This window comes from Narcine bancroftii, chromosome 4, assembly GCF_036971445.1.
Source record: "Narcine bancroftii isolate sNarBan1 chromosome 4, sNarBan1.hap1, whole genome shotgun sequence".
NCBI classification, from domain to species: domain Eukaryota; kingdom Metazoa; phylum Chordata; class Chondrichthyes; order Torpediniformes; family Narcinidae; genus Narcine; species Narcine bancroftii.
Genome location: NC_091472.1, coordinates 90,660,997 through 90,675,001, shown reverse-complemented (window position 1 = coordinate 90,675,001; position 14,005 = coordinate 90,660,997). Strand labels below are relative to the sequence as shown.

General features: G+C 39.7%; 1 protein-coding gene across 12 annotated transcripts in view; it reads right to left on the bottom strand.

Moving 5' to 3' along the window:
- Positions 1-14,005, bottom strand: part of map4k3a (mitogen-activated protein kinase kinase kinase kinase 3a) — a 350,582-nt gene that overhangs the window by 280,663 nt on the left and 55,914 nt on the right. The window lies entirely within an intron of this gene.

Genomic DNA, 14,005 nt, shown 5'->3' with positions numbered 1-14,005 from the left:
TGGACATTTCCTTGTTACACTAATTATGGACTGCTCCAACAGCACAAAAATACTGTCTGCACTATTGCAAGTCCCTGTTGCAACTCATTATCATCTGGCATGCTTCCTGACACATTCTTTGCCTCATCAGTCTAAATTTTCTAAGAATATATGGAATAAGAATTTTAGTCCCTTTTGCAATAATAGTAACCCTTGGCAGCCCTGCTAGTTTCTCAGGAATGTTAAACAAATTATCAATACAGCAATTAAACACAAGCAAATGTGTTGTCTCAACACTGTCATTACTCCCATTTAATTTAAGAAAAAAAAATCAACATTTTGAGTCTAACCTTGTAATTGGCTTAATAGGTCACCCAAGTCCTCTACTCTTCTAAATAACTATGCTGCTGACACACTGACCTCTTCAGGGAGATTGTTTCTTCTAGATACATTTCCTCAACTACTTTAGCACAAGCTGATAAACATTTCCTCTATAATTTGTTTGCCAACTTTTGTTATCCAGCGACACCCAACCACTGGCTCTGAAAGATTTACATTTGCCTCCAATTTCCTTCTGGCGGTTTTGCTGGCCAGCAATTTTTTTTCTGCTTACATTTTTCTACCCTATTTTTAAGTTTGCAATTGCATTGAATTTTTCACATTAATCTGGACAAGTCTTTCTCTACTGATTGCACGTCATTTGTCTGAGTGCGATTGTTAAGAGTATTAATTATGCATACAGATGCAAGATCTTACATGACAAGTGATGCTTTGCAACCTAAAGGGGAACCAATTAAGATGCTGGATATCTGAAAAACAGAAAATGCTGAAAATACTCAGCTGGGTGAACCCTGGGATGAGAGAGTTAACATACAAGGGGCACTTGATGGCTCTCGGCCTGTACTCACTTGAGTCGAGAAGGATGGGGAGGAGTGAAATCTCATTGAAACATTCCAAATATTGAACAGCTAGATAGAGGGGAGTGGAGAAGACATTTCCAGTAGAGGGAGAGTGCAGGAGCAGAGAGCACAGCGTCACAATAAAGGGATATCCCTTTAGAACAGAGAGGAGGAAATATTTCTTCAGAGGGTTATGAATGTGGAATTCATTGCCACACATAGCTGTGTGCCAATGAATTTTAAGTCACTGGGTATATTTAAAGCAAAGGTTGATAAGTTCTTGATTAGTAAAGGCATCAAAGCTTATGAGAAGAAGGCAGGAGAATGGGGTTGAAAGTAAAAAAAAATACATTAGCCATGATTTAAATGGCTGAGCTGTCTCAAAGGGGTGAATGATCTAATTCTGTTCTGAAGTTTTAAGGTTTTATATTCAGAATCAGGATTAAACAAGTCATGAAATTCGGTGTTTTGTGGCAGAATCACAGTGCAAACATTCATATTGTAACCATCTTACGACATTACTATATTAAAAAAGCAATAATAGTGCAGGAAAAGTAAGGCAGCGTCTTTGTTTATTCAGGAATCTGATGGCAGTGGGGAAGAAGCTGTCCTTGAGCCGCTAAGTGTTCTTCTTTAGGCTCCTGCACCTTTTCCACAATGGTAGCAGAGTGAGAAGGGCATGGCCTGGGTGGTGGATGGTCTTTGAGAATAAGGGCTGCTTTTTTAAGACACCACCTCATGTAGATGTCCTCGATGGAGTGAAGTCTGGTGCCTGTGAATGTCGCAGGCCGAGTTAACAACCCTCTGGAGTTTATTCTTGTCCTGAAAGTTGGCACCTCCATAACAGGTAGTGATGCAGCCAGCCAGAATGTTCTCTACAGTACATCTGTAGAAGTTTACAAGAGCCTTCAGTGACATTCCGAACCGCCTTAGACCCCTCACAAAGTATAGCCACTGGCAAGCTTTCTTGTGATTGCATCAACATGAAGGGTCTAGAACAGATCCTCAGAGATGTTTACTCCCAGGAATTAGAAATTCTTCAAATTCTACTAATGAGGAGGGAGTCACGTGATGGAGTAGTGGCCGGACGGTGAACTCCAGCCCTCTCCAGAAAAGTCGGGAAAAACAAGAGAAAATACAAAGGCACAGAAATACAAGTTAAAGAAAAGTGAGTATAAAGGTGGAAAGAAGATGGAGACAAAAGGAGAAAAATCAAAATCAACGGAAAGAAGAGAGGAAGAGAAGACAACGGAGGAAAAAGGTGAAGGCCTCACCTGTCCGAAGAGGCCCGCTGTGGAGAGAAGACCCCACTACCTCAGGTCGGTAGAAAAAGAACTACAACAATGGCTCACAGAGCCGAGTAAAAGTGCGCAACCGCGCATGCGCGAGGAGTCGCGCATGCGCGATGCGCATGAAAAAAAACACACTGACGGGAGGGGGGACCAGCTGGGGTGTCGATCTCCACAGCCGGCAACGACAGCTGCAGAACACCTGCAGCAAGAAGAAACCACAGAAGACAATGGAAACAAGAAAGAAGAGGAGGAAAGGGCATCAAAGAAACAACAGATGGCCAACCCAGAGGAAGAAGAAGAGGAAGAATACAGTGAAATAGATAAAGGGAAAGGCAAGGTAAAGGATATACTTGCTCTTGTTAGAGGATACATGGAGTCATTTAAAGAATGGCAAACACAGGAATTCAATGATTTAAGAAGAAGAATAAACAACACAGAAAAGAAAATAAATAAAATGGATATGACCTTAACAGAAATGGAGAAAAAAATGGACAAGATGGAAGAATGGGCAATAGCAGCAGAAATGGAGGTAGAAGACTTAAAAAAGAAATTGGAGGAATCTAATAAAAAAACTAAAGAGACACAAGAATTACTAGCCCAAAAAATAGATATAATGGAAAATTATAACAGAAGAAATAACATAAAGATAGTGGGCCTTAAGGAAGATGAAGAAGGCAAGAATATGAGGGAGTTTATAAAAGAATGGATCCCTAAGGCCCTAGGATGTCCAGAACTACAGCAAGAAATGGAAATAGAAAGGGCACATAGAGCATTGGCCCCTAAACCACAACCACAACAAAAACCAAGATCTATTGTAGTAAAATTCCTAAGATATACTACAAGAGAAAAGGTACTGGAGAAGACAATGGAAAAAGTAAGAGAGGGCAACAAACCACTGGAGTATAAAGGGCAAAAAATCTTCATTTATCCAGATATAAGCTTTGAACTCCTAAAGAAGAGAAAAGAGTTCAATACAGCAAAGGCGATTTTATGGAAGAAAGGATATAAATTTACACTGAAGCATCCTGCGGTATTGAAAATATTTATTCCAGGACAACAAAACAGACTGTTCTCGGATCCAGAAGAAGCATGAAAATTTGCAGAACAATTACAAAAATAGACTGAGGGATGAAGACGGGTAATGAGAGTAAAAATGATCACGATTGATATGTATGTGGGTAAAGACAAAAATAGACTGAGGGATGAAGACGGGTAATGAGGGTAAAAATGACCACGATTGATATGTATGCGGGTAAAGAGGTATAAGAGTGAATAGAGACAATGGGCATACGTGAAAGTATCTGTACTTAGAGGAAAATATAGATAGTATAGACAAGAATTAATAAGGGAAGGTAATGGAATAGAGAGAATAAGGAGGGAATTAAAAGAGTGACCTTTGTGACATATGAAAAGTGAAATCTTTTCTGGGGGGGCTGGGTGGGGGAAAAGAGCGGTCACTGCAAAATCAGTTGACGCTTGCGAGTGGATTCGCAAATCCAAATGGAGAGGGGAGATGTGGTTGTCCGACAAGGGATAAAGGACAACTCAGGAGGGGAAGGGGTGATTGGGGATAAAGAAGATAAAAATAGGAGAATAAGGAAAATGTTGGATGTTGTAGGAATGTTGTCTGGTAAAGAGTTGAAAATAAGAAAACAGAAATGGAAAAGGAGGAAAGGTAATGATGGAAAAACGGAAAGAGAAGATAAACAAAATATAAAATGGCTACGCTGAACTATATGACTTTAAATATTAATGGAATACATAACCAAATTAAAAGGAAGAAACTACTAAATTTACTGAAAAAGGAAAAAATAGATATAGCATTTGTCCAAGAAACACACTTAACTGAATTGGAGCACAAGAAATTAAAGAGAGATTGGGTAGGACATGTAACAGCAGCATCGTATAATTCAAAAGCAAGAGGAGTGGCTATATTAATTAGCAAAAATGTGCCATTTAAAATAGAAGAGGAAATAATAGATCCAGCAGGGAGATATGTTATGATAAAATGTCAGATATATTCGGAGCTTTGGAATCTACTTAATATATATTCACCTAACGAAGAAGATCAAAAGTTTATGCAAGATATCTTTTTGAAGGTAGCTAATACGCAAGGGAACATACTAATAGGAGGGGATTTCAATCTGAATTTGGATCCAAATATGGATAAAACGGGGAAAAAAATTAACAGGAAGAACAAAGTAACCAAATTTATAATTAAATCAATGCAAGAAATGAAACTTGTGGACATATGGAGGAAACAAAACCCAAAAGAAAAGGAATACTCATACTACTCGACTAGACATAAAACATACTCAAGAATAGACCTATTTTTGTTATCAGCTAGTATGCAGGATAGAGTAAGAAAAACAGAATATAAAGCGAGAATGCTATCGGACCATTCACCCTTAATACTGACAGTAAAGCTAGAGGACATCCCTCCAAGAATGTATAGATGGAGATTAAACCCCATGCTACTTAAAAGACAGGATTTTAGAGAATTTATTGAAAAACAATTAAAAATGTACTTTGAAGTAAATACGGAATCAGTGGAAGATAAGTTTATACTATGGGACGCAATGAAAGCATTCATTAGAGGACAAATAATAAGTTATGCAACCAAGATGAAGAAGGACTATAATCAGGAAACAGAGCAGTTGGAAAGGGAAATAATAAACATAGAAAAAAAATTAGCAATAAAGGAAGATACAAAAAAAAAGAAGAGAATTGGCGGATAAAAAAATAAAATATGAAACATTACAAACATATAAGGTGGAGAAGAATATAATGAAGACAAAACAGAAATATTATGAACTAGGTGAAAAAACACACAAAATCTTAGCATGGCAGCTTAAGACAGAGCAAACTAAGAAAATGGTATTGGCAACAAGGAAAAAAGACAAACAAATTACATATAATCCAAAAGAAATTAAGGAAAACTTCAGAGAATTCTATGAACAATTATACCGAACTGAAAACGAAGGGAAAGAAGGGAAAATAGATGAATTTTTGACTAAAATTGAACTACCAAAACTACAAATAGAGGAACAAAATAAATTAACAGAACCATTTGGAACAGTAGAAATACAAGAGATAATAAAAAATTTACCAAATAATAAGACAATAATAAAATAATAAGAGGATGGACTCCCAATAGAATTCTACAAAACATTTAAAGATCTAATAATACCGCCCCTCCTGGATGTAATCAACCAGATTGATGAGACACAAAACTTACCAGATTCATTTAAAACAGCAATAATTACAGTGATACTAAAACAAAGGAAAGATCCACTCTCACCAGCGTCATATAGACCAATATCTCTGCTAAACACAGATTATAAGATAATAGCTAAACTATTAGCAAACAGATTAGCAGAACAGGTACCGAAAATGGTAAATTTAGACCAAACTGGATTTATCAAAAAAAGACGCACAACAGACAATATTTGTAAATTTATTAACTTAATTCATGCAGTAGAAGGAAATAAAGCACCGGCAGTAGCAGTTGCTTTAGACGCAGAAAAGGCCTTCGACAGAGTAGAATGGAATTACTTGTTCAAAGTGTTGCAAAAATTCAGTTTACCGGAGAAGTATATTAATTGGATTAAAGCATTATATAAGGGACCGTTAGCGAAAGTGACAGTAAATGGACATGTATCAAAGCAATTTAACTTAAGCAGGTCAACGCGACAGGGATGCCCACTATCACCATTATTGTTTGCGTTAGCTATAGAACCACTAGCAGAATTGATAAGAACAGAAAATAATATAAAAGGGATAAAAATAAAAGACAAGGAATATAAAATCAGTTTATTTGCGGATGATGTGATAGTGTACTTAACAGAACCAGAACTATCAATAAAAGAACTATATAAGAAATTGAAGGAATATGGAGAAGTGTCGGTATACAAGATAAACGTAAATAAAAGTGAAGCAATGCCTATGAATAACGCGGATTTCTCAAAATTTAAGGAGGAATCCCCATTCAGATGGCAAATGCAGGCAATAAGATACCTAGGTGTGCAAATAAACAAAAATCTAGACCAATTATATAAACTCAATTACAATCCACTAATGAAAAAATTACAGGACGATTTAGAGCATTGGAAAGAGCTACCACTAACACTGATAGGAAGGATAAACTGTATTAAAATGAACATTTTTCCAAGGATACTATACTTATTTCAGCCATTGCCAATACAACTGACAGAAAAATTCTTCAAAGAGTTAAAGAAAATAATAAGGAGATTTTTATGGAGAGGGGGGAAACCGAGGATAGCACTAGATAAATTAACAGAATGGTATAAACAAGGAGGCTTACAATTGCCAAACTTCAAAAATTATTATAGAGCCGCACAATTAAGGTACCTATCAGATTTTTATCAAACAAGGGAAAAACCAGACTGGACGAGACTAGAATTAGATAAAATAGGGGAAAAGATACCTGAACTCATATTATATAAATGGGACGAAAAATTGGTACAACATAGAACTTCTCCAGTATTACACCATCTCCTCAATATATGGAAGAAGATTCATGTAGAAAGAAATAAAACAAATTATCAAATACCAAAACTAAGATTGACGCAAAATAAGCTACTCCCTTTTACAATAGACAACCTTTCCTTTAGAAAATGGGAAAAAAAAGGATTAAAAGAATAGAAAATTGTTTTTCAGGAAGTAGATTCTTATCCTTTGAACAAATGAGAGATAAGTACAATATAACTGGAGATCTCTTTGGCTTGGCTTCGCGGACGAAGATTTATGGACGGGGGTAAAAGTCCACGTCAGCTGCAGGCTCGATTGTGGATGACAAGTCCGATGCGGGACAGGCAGACACGGTTGCAGCGGTTGCAGGGGAAAATTGGTTGGTTGGGGTTGGGTGTTGGGTTTTTCTTCCTTTGTCTTTTGTCAGTGAGGTGGGCTCTGCGGTCTTCTTCAAAGGAGGTAGAAATGAAATCTGCTCTGGCATATTACCAACTGAGATCCTACTTGAAAGATAAATTAGGAAGCAATTTGAGTTTACCAGAGGGAAGTAACCTTGAATATGTGATTACAGATACAATGTTAATCAAAAGATTTATAACAAATATGTATATCAAACTGCAAGAAAAGGAGAATGAGGAAACAAATGGTAAAACTAAACAAAAGTGGGAACAAGATTTAAATATAAAGATAAAAAAGGAAACATGGGAGAAATTATGTTCTGGAACGATGTGAAATACAATAAATACGAGGCTGCGTATGATACAATATAATTGGTTACACAGACTATACATTACACCGCAAAAATTAAATAAATGGGACCCAACAGTATCTGATAGATGTTTTCGATGTAAAAAAGAAAGGGGAACAACAATTCATGCAATCTGGACATGTGAGAGAGTAGAAAAATTTTGGGATGATCTCAATCAGATATTAAATAAAATAACAGAAAACAATATACCAAAGAATCCAGAGATCTTTCTCCTAAGTAACATAAAAAATAAAGAATTTGGAATCGACTTGGAAGATGCACAAAAAAGATTTGTTAAGATAGCCCTAGCCGTAGCAAAAAAATGTATTATGTCAACCTGGAAATTGGAAGATAATTTGAAAATACAACAATGGTATATAGAAATGAATAAATGTATCCCATTAGAAAAAATAACATATAGTTTAAGAAATAATATTGAAATATTCGAACAAGTATGGGAGCCTTACATTAAATACAATAGCGAAAACCTACCGGGAACAAACATTACCTAAGTTGATGGAAGGAGAAGAAAAGAAAAGAATGGATTCAGTAGAATTTCTGGTGTATTTTTGTTGAATGACAACATTGTCTGACTGAATTAATGCAACCTAGATTGTATACCTAAAATGGAGGAGAGGGGGGGGTGGGGGGGTGGCTTGGGAGGAGGGGTGGGGGGGGGGGGGGAGAAAAAGTCACTGTAAATGTGTGAAAAAGAAAAAGTGTATATCATGGCTATTGTGATTTATGGTGTGAAAAATAAAAAATTTTTAAAAAAAAAAAAAATTCTACTAATGAGCCCTCGATGAAGACTGGGTCATGTTCCTCTGACTTCCTCCTGAAGTCCACAGTCATCTCCTTGGTTTTGCTGACGTTGAGCACAAGGTTGTTGTTGTTACACCATTCAACGGGCTGATCTATCTCCCTCCTGTACACTTCCTCAACTGTGGTGTCATCCGAAAACTTGTAGATGGCATTGGAATTGTGTCTGACCACATTATCCCGTGAACTACTCTTTGCAGATGATGCCGCTTTAGTTGCCCATTCAGAGCCAGCTCTTCAGCGCTTGACGTCCTGCTTTGCGGAAACTGCCAAAATGTTTGGCCTGGAAGTCAGCCTGAAGAAAACTGAGGTCCTCCATCAGCCAGCTCCCCACCATGACTACCAGCCCCCCCACATCTCCATCGGGCACACAAAACTCAAAACGGTCAACCAGTTTACCTATCTCGGCTGCACCATTTCATCAGATGCAAGGATCGACAATGAGATAGACAACAGACTCGCCAAGGCAAATAGCGCCTTTGGAAGACTACACAAAAGAGTCTGGAAAAACAACCAACTGAAAAACCTCACAAAGATAAGCGTATACAGAGCCGTTGTCATACCCACACTCCTGTTCGGCTCCGAATCATGGGTCCTCTACCGGCACCACCTACGGCTCCTAGAACGCTTCCACCAGCGTTGTCTCCGTTCCATCCTCAACATCCATTGGAGCGCTCACACCCCTAACGTCGAGGTACTCGAGATGGCAGAGGTCGACAGCATCGAGTCCACGCTGCTGAAGATCCAGCTGCGCTGGATGGGTCACGTCTCCAGAATGGAGGACCATCGCCTTCCCAAGATCGTATTATATGGCGAGCTCTCCACTGGCCACCGTGACAGAGGTGCACCAAAGAAAAGGTACAAGGACTGCCTAAAGAAATCTCTTGGTGCCTGCCACATTGACCACCGCCAGTGGGCTGATAACGCCTCAAACCGTGCATCTTGGCGCCTCACAGTTTGGCGGGCAGCAGCCTCCTTTGAAGAAGACCGCAGAGCCCACCTCACTGACAAAAGGCAAAGGAGGAAAAACCCAACACCCAACCCCAACCAACCAATTTTCCCTTGCAACCGCTGCAATCGTGTCTGCCTGTCCCGCATCGGACTGGTCAGCCACAAACGAGCCTGCAGCTGATGTGGACTTTTACCCCCTCCATAAATCTTCGTCCGCGAAGCCAAGCCAAAGAAAAAGAAAAGAAAAGAGATAATGAGTAGAGCAGTGGGCTAAGCATGTATCCTTGGGGTGCATCTCTGTTGATGATCAGTGAGGTGGAGATGCGGTTTCCAATTCGTACTGATTGTGGTCTTCCAATGAGAAAGTCAAGGATCCACTTGCAGAGTGGGGTACCGAGGCCTAAAGTTTGTAGCTTCTTGACCAGCACCGAGGGAATAATGGTATTGAAGGCCAAGCTGTAGTCAAGGAAGAGCAGTCGTACATATGAATTCCTATTTTTAAGATGATCTAGAGCTGCGAGGAGAGCCAGCAATATTGCATCTACTGTCGAGTGATTGTGACGATAGGCAAATTGCCATTGTTACAGATCTTTACTTAGGTATGTATTAATTCTGCCCATGACCAGACTCTCAAAGCATTTCATCACAATAGAAGTTAGTGCTACTGGCCGATACTCTTTAGGCCCTTTCAAACTGCCATGTAAAATGGGGTTAACCAGGCAATTTTCCCAGTTAGTGCTCCAGTTATGCGGCCATTAGAAAGGGTGTGACCCGGTCAACGCCGTTGGAATCCAACCGGGTCCATGACTACCTCTGAGGTAACAATAGATAACAGGTGCTGGAATAGTCCATTTGGCCCATCGAGTCAGCACCAATGGGAGTCAGGGAACCCAGTTAAACTTACGTAGGTTGTGTCCACAGGTGATTTGAAAATGAAAATGGCCGACCCACTTACTTCAGTGACATCAGCACTTGCATGAGTGCGTCACCGAGCAGCCAGTATCCAAACAGCCAGCAGTACTTCCGGTGAGTACGTGATGCATCATTGCAGGAGCAGGATCCCCCTAAAATCGTCTTATTTAGTAGAATGTGGCTTCAGTGCTGCTAGTGATTTGCTACAAGCTAAGAGAAACCAACAGGAGATTTTAGGTTGAAATTAACAAAATTAGACTCTCGAATCAAAAAAATCTGCAGCCAGCATCAGAGGCAAGGTTCCCACTGAAGTGAAGACAATTGTTGAATGTGTGTTTGAGATGGTTCACTTATTGAAGTAGTCGTTGAATATGAAATGTGTGTTCCAGTGTATTCCCAACCTTAATTGCATTGAAGCTCATTTGCAGTAAATGATTTAATTAAAATTTCTTTTGAATATATAACTTTTTATTAAAAAAACTAATGGTGGGGCGTACCTATTTCTGAAATATTAAAGTGGGGCCTATGGCAAAAAAGGTTGATAACTACTGCTTTAACCTCTTAACCATATAACCATATAACCACTTACAGCACAGAACAGGCCAGTTCGGCCCTACTAGTCCATGCCATAACAAATCCCCACCCTCCTAGTCCCACTGACCAGCACCAGTCCATACCCTTCCAGTCCTCTCCTATCCATGTAACTATCTAATCTTTCCTTAAATGTAACCAATGATCCCGCCTCGACCACGTCTGTCGGAAGCTCATTCCACATCCCACCACCCTTTGCGTAAAGAAATTTCCCCTCATGTTCCCCTTATAATTTTCCCCCTTCAATCTTAAACCATGCCCTCTAGTTTGAATCTCCCCCACTCTTAATTGAAAAAGCCTATCCACGTTTACTGTCTGTCCCTTTTAAAATCTTAAACACCTCTATCAAGTCCCCTCTCAATCTTCTACGCTCCAGAGAAAAAAGCCCCAGTCTACACAACCTTTCCCTGTAACTCAAACCTTGAAATCCTGTCAAGATTCTCGTGAACCTTCTCTGCACTTTCTCTATTTTGTTTATATCTTTCTTATAATTTGGTGACCAAAACTGTACACAGTACTCCAAATTTGGCCTCACCAATGCCTTGTACAATTTCATCATAACCTCCCTACTCTTGAATTCAATACTCCGATTTATGAAGGCCAACATTCCAAATGCCTTCTTCACCACACCATCTACCTGAGTATCAGCCTTGAGGGTACTATTTACCACAACTCCTAAATCCCTTTGTTGCTCTTCACATCTCAATAGCCTACCATTTAATGCATATGACCTATTTAGATTTGCCTTTCCAAAATGTAACACCTCACACTTATCTGTATTAAATTCCATCAGCCATTTCTCAGCCCACACCTCCAGCCTTCCTAAATCACCTTTTAATCTACGGTAATCTTCCTCACTGTCCACAACACCACCAATCTTTGCATCATCCGCAAACTTGCTTATCCAATTCTCCACCCCTACTTCCAGATCGTTAATATATATAACAAACAATAGTGGACCGAGGACCGATCCCTGAGGAACTCCACTAGTCACCGGCCTCCAATTGGACAAACAACTTTCTACCACTACTCTCTGACACCTCCCATCCAACCATTGCTGAATCCATTTCACTACCTCCTCATTTATACCTAATGTCTCCACCTTTTTTCCTAACATCCTGTGGGGAACTTTGTCAAAAGCTTTACTAAAGTCTAAATAGACAACATCCACAGCTTTCCCTTCATCAACTTTTTTGGTAACCCCCTCGAAAAACTCAATCAGGTTTGTCAAGCATGATCTACCCCTGACAAAACCATGCTTATTACTCCCTAGCAATCCCTGTACCTCAGAACACTTTCCATCAACTTGCCCACCACAGACATCAGACTCACAGGCCTATAATTCCCAGGTTTACATTTAGACCCTTTCTTAAACAGCGGAACCACATGTGCCACCCTCCAATCCTTTGGCACTACCCCCGTGGCCAGTGGCATCCTAAATATCTCTGTTAATGGCCCCACTATCTGTCCACTACCCTCCCTGAGTGTCCTTGGGAATATTTTGTCCGGTCCCAGAGATTTATCCACCTTTATCTTTTTCAACACAGCCATCACTACCTCCTCAGTTATCCTTATATGCTTCATGACCTCCCCACTATTTTTCTTTACCTCAACTGGTTCAATATTTTTTTCCCTAGTGAATACCGAGGCAAAGAAATCATTCAAAATTTCCCCCATTTCCTCTGACTTCTCACTCAGCCTACCCTCACTATCTACAAGGGGTCCAATTTTATCCCTCACTAATCTTTTACTTTTAATGTACTTATAGAAACCCTTTGGATTTATTTTTACTCTGTCTGCCAAAGCCTCTTCGTGCCTTTTTTTGGCCTTTCTAATTTCTTTCTTAAGATTCCTTCCACACTCCTTGTAGTCCTCCTTCAAATTGTCAGCTCCCTGTTCTTTATATTTTTTGTACACCTCCATTTTTCTCCTAACCAAATTTCTAATATTCCTCGAAAACCAAGCCTCCCTATGACTTCCAGCCTTTCCTTTGATCCTCACTGGGACACAACTACTCTGTACCCTCAAAATTTCTTTTTTGAATATCCTCCATTTTTCATTTACACCCTCACCTGAAAATATCCTGTCCCACTCAATACTCCCCAAATCCCTTCTTATTCCTTTGAAATTTGCTCTTCTCCAATCCATAACCTCAACTTTAGGCCCCTCCTTGCTCTTCCCTAAAACTACCCGAAAACTAACAGAATTATGATCACTAGACCCAATTGGATCTCCAACATTAATGTCTGATACCTGACCTAGCTCGTTCCCTAACAGGAGATCCAGTATTACACTGTCCAGAGTTGGTTCTTCTACTAATTGATTTAACGAACTCTAGCCCATCCAGCCCTCTAACTGTATGGGTATCCCAATCAATGTGAGGGTAGTTAAAATCTCCCATGATCACTACCTTATGATTCTCACACATATACGTTATCTCTCTACACATTTGTTCCTCTAGTTTTCTTGACCCATTTGGTGGTCTGTAATACACCCCTATTAGCACCCTCATGTCTCCTTCACCCCTCAATTCCGCCCAAACAGCCTCACTGGACGATCCCTCCAGACCATCTTGCCACCTCACAGCAGTAATGTCCTCCTTAACAAGCAGAGCAACTCCTCCCCCTTTTTTACCCCCTGATCTATCACATCTAAAACAAATGTATCCTGGAACGTTAAGTTGCCAGTCCTGCCCCTCTTGTAGCCAGGTCTCATTAATTGCCACAATATCATGACCCCAAGTATCTGTCCATGCTCTAAGCTCATCTACCTTCTTCTCACCACATTCCCAACAACTACCCTCAGATCCCATCACTTAACTAAATAATAGGGCAATCTATATCAATGTTTATTAATCCATCACCCTGCACATCTGTGGAATTTTATATATTAAATTTTAAATTTAAATTTTTTAATTTATATTTAAATTTAAACATACACAGTGCGAAACAGACCCTTTTGGCCCACGAATCAGTGCCACCCAATTACCCTGCAACCCCCATACTTTTTTTTTAAATGGTGGGAGGAAATCAGAACTCCTGGAGGAAATCCATGCAGAAATGGGGAGAACGTACAAAGTCCTTACAGACAATGTGGGATTTGAAACCCGGTCCCAAACAGGAAGAAAACAAGAAATCCCAGAGGAAACTCATGTAATCGCCAGAAGACATGCAAACTCCAAACAGAGAGCATAACGGGTCAGGATTTAAGCTGGGCCACCTGTGCTAAAATTGAGTGAGCTTGTTTCTGGAGTGAAGTACATCTAAGTAGGTGGCACTGAGACTGGGTCTGTTGAGGACCTATAGGTTACAATCATGGCTTAT